Source organism: Camponotus floridanus, unplaced genomic scaffold, assembly GCF_003227725.1.
Source record: "Camponotus floridanus strain SB8 unplaced genomic scaffold, Cflo_v7.5 scaffold1, whole genome shotgun sequence".
In the NCBI taxonomy this organism is placed as follows: Eukaryota; Metazoa; Arthropoda; class Insecta; order Hymenoptera; family Formicidae; genus Camponotus; species Camponotus floridanus.
Genome location: NW_020229214.1, coordinates 3,073,924 through 3,080,065, shown reverse-complemented (window position 1 = coordinate 3,080,065; position 6,142 = coordinate 3,073,924).

The window sequence follows — 6,142 nt, the reverse complement described above, 5'->3', positions numbered from 1 at the left end:
CATCAATTGTACACCGTTATTTTTGTAATATCTGTCGGATGTATTGTAATATTTATTTTCTGATCGTATACATTCTTTTATTTTATTCTTGAAATATTTCGAAAAATTCAATACTATCTGTCAATTTAATAAAACTATCTTGATACTCATTAAAATATATTGTATTGGCACAGTATTTATAGTCATTATTCTTATTTAAAAAATGGTTTCATTAAGCGTAAGAAATCAGAAAAAAATAACGAGAGATATTTGCAAACTGATCGCACTTTATTGACCTGTAATGTTCCCCCTTATTGTCTATTGATTTTTCCAAGTTTCAGTACACACTATCATTCAGTACACCGCCATTCGGTTTATTGATGACCATGCTTATTTGGCCGAGTGCCTAACGGTCAGGAAATTTCTAAATAGATCCGTAAACACCATAAAGCGCGGGTTCCGCTCGATGCCAACGAAGTGGACTGCGTCGATCCATTAATCTTGAGAATTAAAAGAAAATTAATTACAGTTGTTGCAACTTGAGTGGGCTCTGCTGATGGATGATGAGAAACGGCGAGATGTCAGCCGATGGAAGAAGAGCGGAGAAATGGGGGAGGGATCAAGATGAAGCGAACTGACATTTTGCTTCATGCATTCCGCAGAACTTCCTTCAGATCTTAAACATTATTTTCATTGACATATCTAAACGAGCGCTGCTTATATACATATATTTGTAATATATTTCGTTTTAATTTCAATATCATTTACTACAGAATATATTGATTGTTAAAAAATATATAATAATATTCGTTACTATTTATCATTATTAGTTAGACATATTTTTAATCCCTCAAAAAACTTTTTGATTAATTTCTTAATTATTTTGTTTTGTTAGTGATGTTTACATGCACAAAATATATTGTGTTTATCTTTTACATAAAATATTACTGATACACATATAGCTTCTCTTTACGTAAAATATTTAGTATTGATTAATTGCTAAAATGTAGTTCTTTACAGATTGAACACTTGCGTAACTCTCCGATTTTGCTTCACATGTTTATTTTCTTATGATGTTCTTGCTCTAGTAAAACTGACCGAATATTTATCAAGAAGCAAGGAAAGAGAGGCGATGATGGCGTTTCTGTAGGATAGGAATTGACGGACCTGTTAAAGTGAACACGGATCTATCCGCTTTGATGGGATATCTGTCTCTCTTTCTCTGCCTCTTTTCTCTTTATTCATCCTTATTCGTCTTCTCTTTCTATGTTCGTCGGGATAGGTTAAATATTCAGTTCCGGCGGGTTAAGGATTCAGGAAGGGTGCGGCCCTCGATGTCGCTCGTCTCGCGTTACGTCCCGTATAAAGGAACACGAAAATCCGTTCCTCGTGAATTACAGCGACGGCTTGTCCCATCCGTTATCCAAGCCACCCCGGTTTCCTGGTAATTAACTATCAATTCGTTGGATCGGAACTCGGTACGATTATATTTTGGGCTAAAGCTATTTTTTTCGTATCCGTGGTATCGCTTGTAGATATTTGCGTTCATTTTAAAGCTCGCTAAATCAAAGTGATTAATAATTATAAAGTTGAGATTGAATCAAATCAATAATTTCCTCTCTAAGGAATTTTTTAAAGACAGCACAGAAATTAACTTCTAAAAATTTACGTTGCATATTTCAGTTATTTAAATATTGATTATATATCTTGAGTATATATCATCATATGTGTGTATGTGTGTGTATGAATGTTTATTAGTAAGGATTATATACTATATATATATTACTATTTTTAAAAAATGTTCATTATTTGTGCACAATTAAAGTACTTACGAATATATTATTGAATATATTATAGTTTTACATATAGATATTAAATATATAAATCTATATGTTTTCAATTTCGAAATTGTCAGTTGATATATAGAATTAAATCAGAATAGATATTTATAATTACACTAGTAAAACACATTAAGACTTTTATTCTATATAAATTATTCTATATATATCATACAAATTATAATCATACAAAAAGAACTATTTATAAATTATTATCATACAAAAAGAACTATTTAATTTAAAGTAATGTTGATAATATTTTATAATCATTATAATTAAAATATTTAAATAAGTTTAACTAATAAAATAAAATCAATGCAAAAATCTTATTTATTTCAATACTATATCATATGCATTATGCAATTATGTACAATGATTCAAGATGCGAAAGAATTTTTTAAGGTTTATATTTCGTACATTTAATACCAATAAATGAATCAGAGAAAACGGAAATATATCGTAGTAGGACGTTTAAATATTCTTCTCATTTCTTATTCAGAGTATATTTCATCCCTTCATTCATTCATTCGTTTGCTCCTTCATATTATATATATATATATATATATATTCTTTGGATAGAATTGACTTCAACTCCACTGCTTCTTTTGCGAAAAAACGAATAAAGAAAGAGGGCTGAACTACCCTCCTTAACGCACCGAAAAATCTGGAAGATTTGTACGACGCATCTGCATTTTAATTATTCTGAATAATTTCCTGCATAATCTTTATCTTGCCAACTTGGTGGGGTTAGTCTTTTTAGCATTCTAATTCCTTCTTTTTAATAAAATCTCATTATAAAATAAATATTTTAAATTTTTTTTATAAATACATTTTAATTCTTTATCTAAATTATTTTTTGCAAACAAGTTATTTATATTGCAAACAGATCATGTTAACTATTTATATCTACAAGCGGTAGGAGGCATTGACAAGCTTGACGTCAGAGAGAGAGCAAGAGCAAGAGAGAAAGAGAGAGAGAGAGAGAGAGAGAGAGGAAGGGGAGGGAAAGAGAGAAAGAAAGAAAACGAAAAAAACTTTAATAATAAGGTTATTAATAAAGTTTATAAACAGTAATAAGCATTGTGTTTATATTTATGCCATAAGATTATTAAGAGATAAATTATTAAAATAAAATCAAATAATTAAAAATTAAATATTAAGAAAATGTACATAGTTTGTAGTGAATCAATTACAATTAAAAATATAATAACGTTGGTCAAACAAGAGCTACAAATTGATCTCAGGTTTCTTTTGGATTTCCTCTTTTACACAAGAGCGCCGTTTTTTTTTATTAACCAGATGCATTTATCACAGTCCAAAGAATGGATGAGACTCGACGGCGCGACCCTACTGCCGCCACGTTATTTTTTCCCTTCGCTGAATATTTGTCTCTATCCGACGAAGAAAGGGTTGGTAAGCGGATCGCGCCGGAAGGGTGTCAGCCGCTTATTAAAAAACCCTTTGGTCTTAGACGCAGCGTGATTTTATCTTCTTCCCCTGCTTTTACGGACAATGCACAATCATTAAAACTCACCATAGAAAATTACTCTGAAAACGGAAACGCATTGTCGTGAAAAGTTAATCATAAGAAAATTGTATCACATCGTAATATATCAAATATTCCACAAAATATTGGGTAAAATCCAAAAGTAATGTTTTTTTTATAAAATTTGTTATTATTCTGGATCATGTTTTCTAAATATTAAAAAATTTGGAAAACAGAAATACAACTTTCCATCATAATTTACATTAATGACATCTGAAAAATTGGTAATTTTGTTAATCTGTTACTTTTTTTGGCTTGTTAAGTTCCCTGTAAGATAAAGATTTTATTGAGAGTTTATAAAGATTATAAAATTTATAAAAAAGCTGTATATAATTAATAGCATATAAAATTTCTCTTCTGCATGTTTTGCATTGCATTAATCATGCAAAGTATTTATAAATCGATAAATTGCGTGGAGAGCAGCGTACATTAAACTAGTAGTAAGGAAGAGCATCTGGGTACTGTGATCCTTCGATGCATCGGGTAGTCCAAGAGCGCTATTATCCGAAAGACTTGAACGGCGAGTCATACTTAGCCTCCGTCCGTTCTTCGGTGACCTCGATGGCTTCTGCACTCGGAGCTCCCCAGGGTAGCTTAATCCTAAAGGACCTGGTAGAGGACATTAGGGATGGAAAGCAAGTACGGGAGGGACGAGGTGGCTGGCTGACGGTAGGTGTGTCCCGCGAAGTACGTATCTATTAAGGAGCGTAGCAGTGAGGAGCGGGTTGTTCGGGCTAAAACTTGTACCTACTCCGAGGAACTTTGTGTGAAATGCGCCTCGAGCACATCCTGCCGCGTCTCCTTCATCCTGTCTTCCATATTAACGGTCGTATCTTCCCTTCGTACCGTACCTCGCCGTCACCTACCGTCTCGCCCGCTCCCAGAACTGTCTTCCTCTTCGTTTTCCCGCGATTCCCTACGATATTCGAAGCGGGAAAGGTTTTCGCTTCTTGTGTGTTCGCGCAACTCGCGGTTTCAACGGTCGCGGTTACATTACTACGTTACATTGCTACGTGCGTTCGCAAAAGCCGGCGTGAAATAGATGTAAATTTTGAATATCTCGGTTGCATACGCCCAATGCGAAGTTTAAGTAGCAATTACCGTCAATTTGGCATTTTGTGACAGTATGAGCGCAATTAAGCGGACTCATCAGTGTGGAAAAGGGGAAAATGTTGCATCTAAGTTTGCACGTTATTATTTATATGCATACATGTCAAAACGCCGAATGATGAATGAGAACTCTCTCTCACTTCTTCTGCACTTTTTCTATGGAAAATATACGAAAAACTTAATGACAGTCTAATTGCAAGTATTAATTTTGACTGGAAATGTAGTAACAATATTAATAAAATAATATTAATTATTTCAGAAAAATCTTTCAAAAGAATGATCCTCACATTTAAATAAATTAGATCCTTGGACATTTGTCTTTCTAACAATAAGTGTATGGCATATTCATGTAATAATTATATTCTAAACAAAGTTAAATCCGTAGTAGATTTCGTATGCCGCGAAGGACAGTCCGTTGAACAACAGCCTAATTTCTGAAGTCCGAGTAACTCATGGGAGAAACAATGGCCAAATCGCCGGTGAACAGGCGAAGTTTGTCGAGATCAAACAATCAGTTCTGCCAAGCCGAGCGAAAGATTATTTCTGGCAACCGCCCGTAAAAATTAAACCGCTTCACCGCCGGCCGTTAGTTTGACCCCGCTTAGCATCGTCCCGCCATCCACAACTTGTCTCCGAAAGGAGAGTCCACGGTCACTTCGCTTGACCGAGTTAGCTAACAGTTTGTGTCGCTGATGGAATAATGGTCCATTTGGGATGCACGTGCTGCCGCAGTACCCTCCTTTCACTTCGCCGCTCGCTGTCGCGCGTATTTACATGTAATCTTGTACAATTAATGTTTATGTCAATTCTCGCTACATCGTTCTACCTCGCATTCGTTCAAAATTGCGTTTCAGCATATATTTTAGCATTCGATGACATTGTCACGCTATGCGCGAATAATAAACCGACAGTATAAAAAATTGCAATTACCACGATGTCCACCGGTAAATCATACACAAAAAAAGAAGTGTCAAATCAAATTATACATTTAAATTAACGCGTTCATTGTTTCGTATTTGCAATCTGTAATCTACAATCTATAATCTTCTTAGAGAAGAATTTAAAAAATAATTTTAAATTTCAACAATATTCCAGTCTTATTTCAATATTGTAATTGTCATCTCAAGAATATATAATTATTTAATTCTACTATAATCTTTGATTTAAAATTATTTTCTATCTAACATTGTTTCCTTTCTATTTAAGAAAAATAAATCTTAAATCACAAGAATATATTTTTCTTGATTGAACTATATAAAATGACTTCATTCAAGCAAGCAATTATTGAAGCAATTATATTTTTCTTTAATTATTGCAACATAATCTCATTTCAAGATTTCCATGTTAAAATTAAAGATATTTTCAAAGCAAGAATATCCTTTTTTGCGTGGCTTAATCATAAAAGTAAATAAAAAAAATGTCTACAATATAAATAAATAATTTATTTTATATTTAATAATGTTGCAGTATTTAATACTGTTTTACTTACTATGTATCTCCTCGAAATTTCTATTAAAATTTATTCAGATATTTTCTATGTGCACTTAACTGTCAAAATAATATTTTGATGCATATGCTTTATGTAGATATAATACATATACGTTTGAAAAATCTTTCAATCGAATGTCTGTGCGTATTGGATTTCGCTCTAGGTAGGAAATTTTTCGCC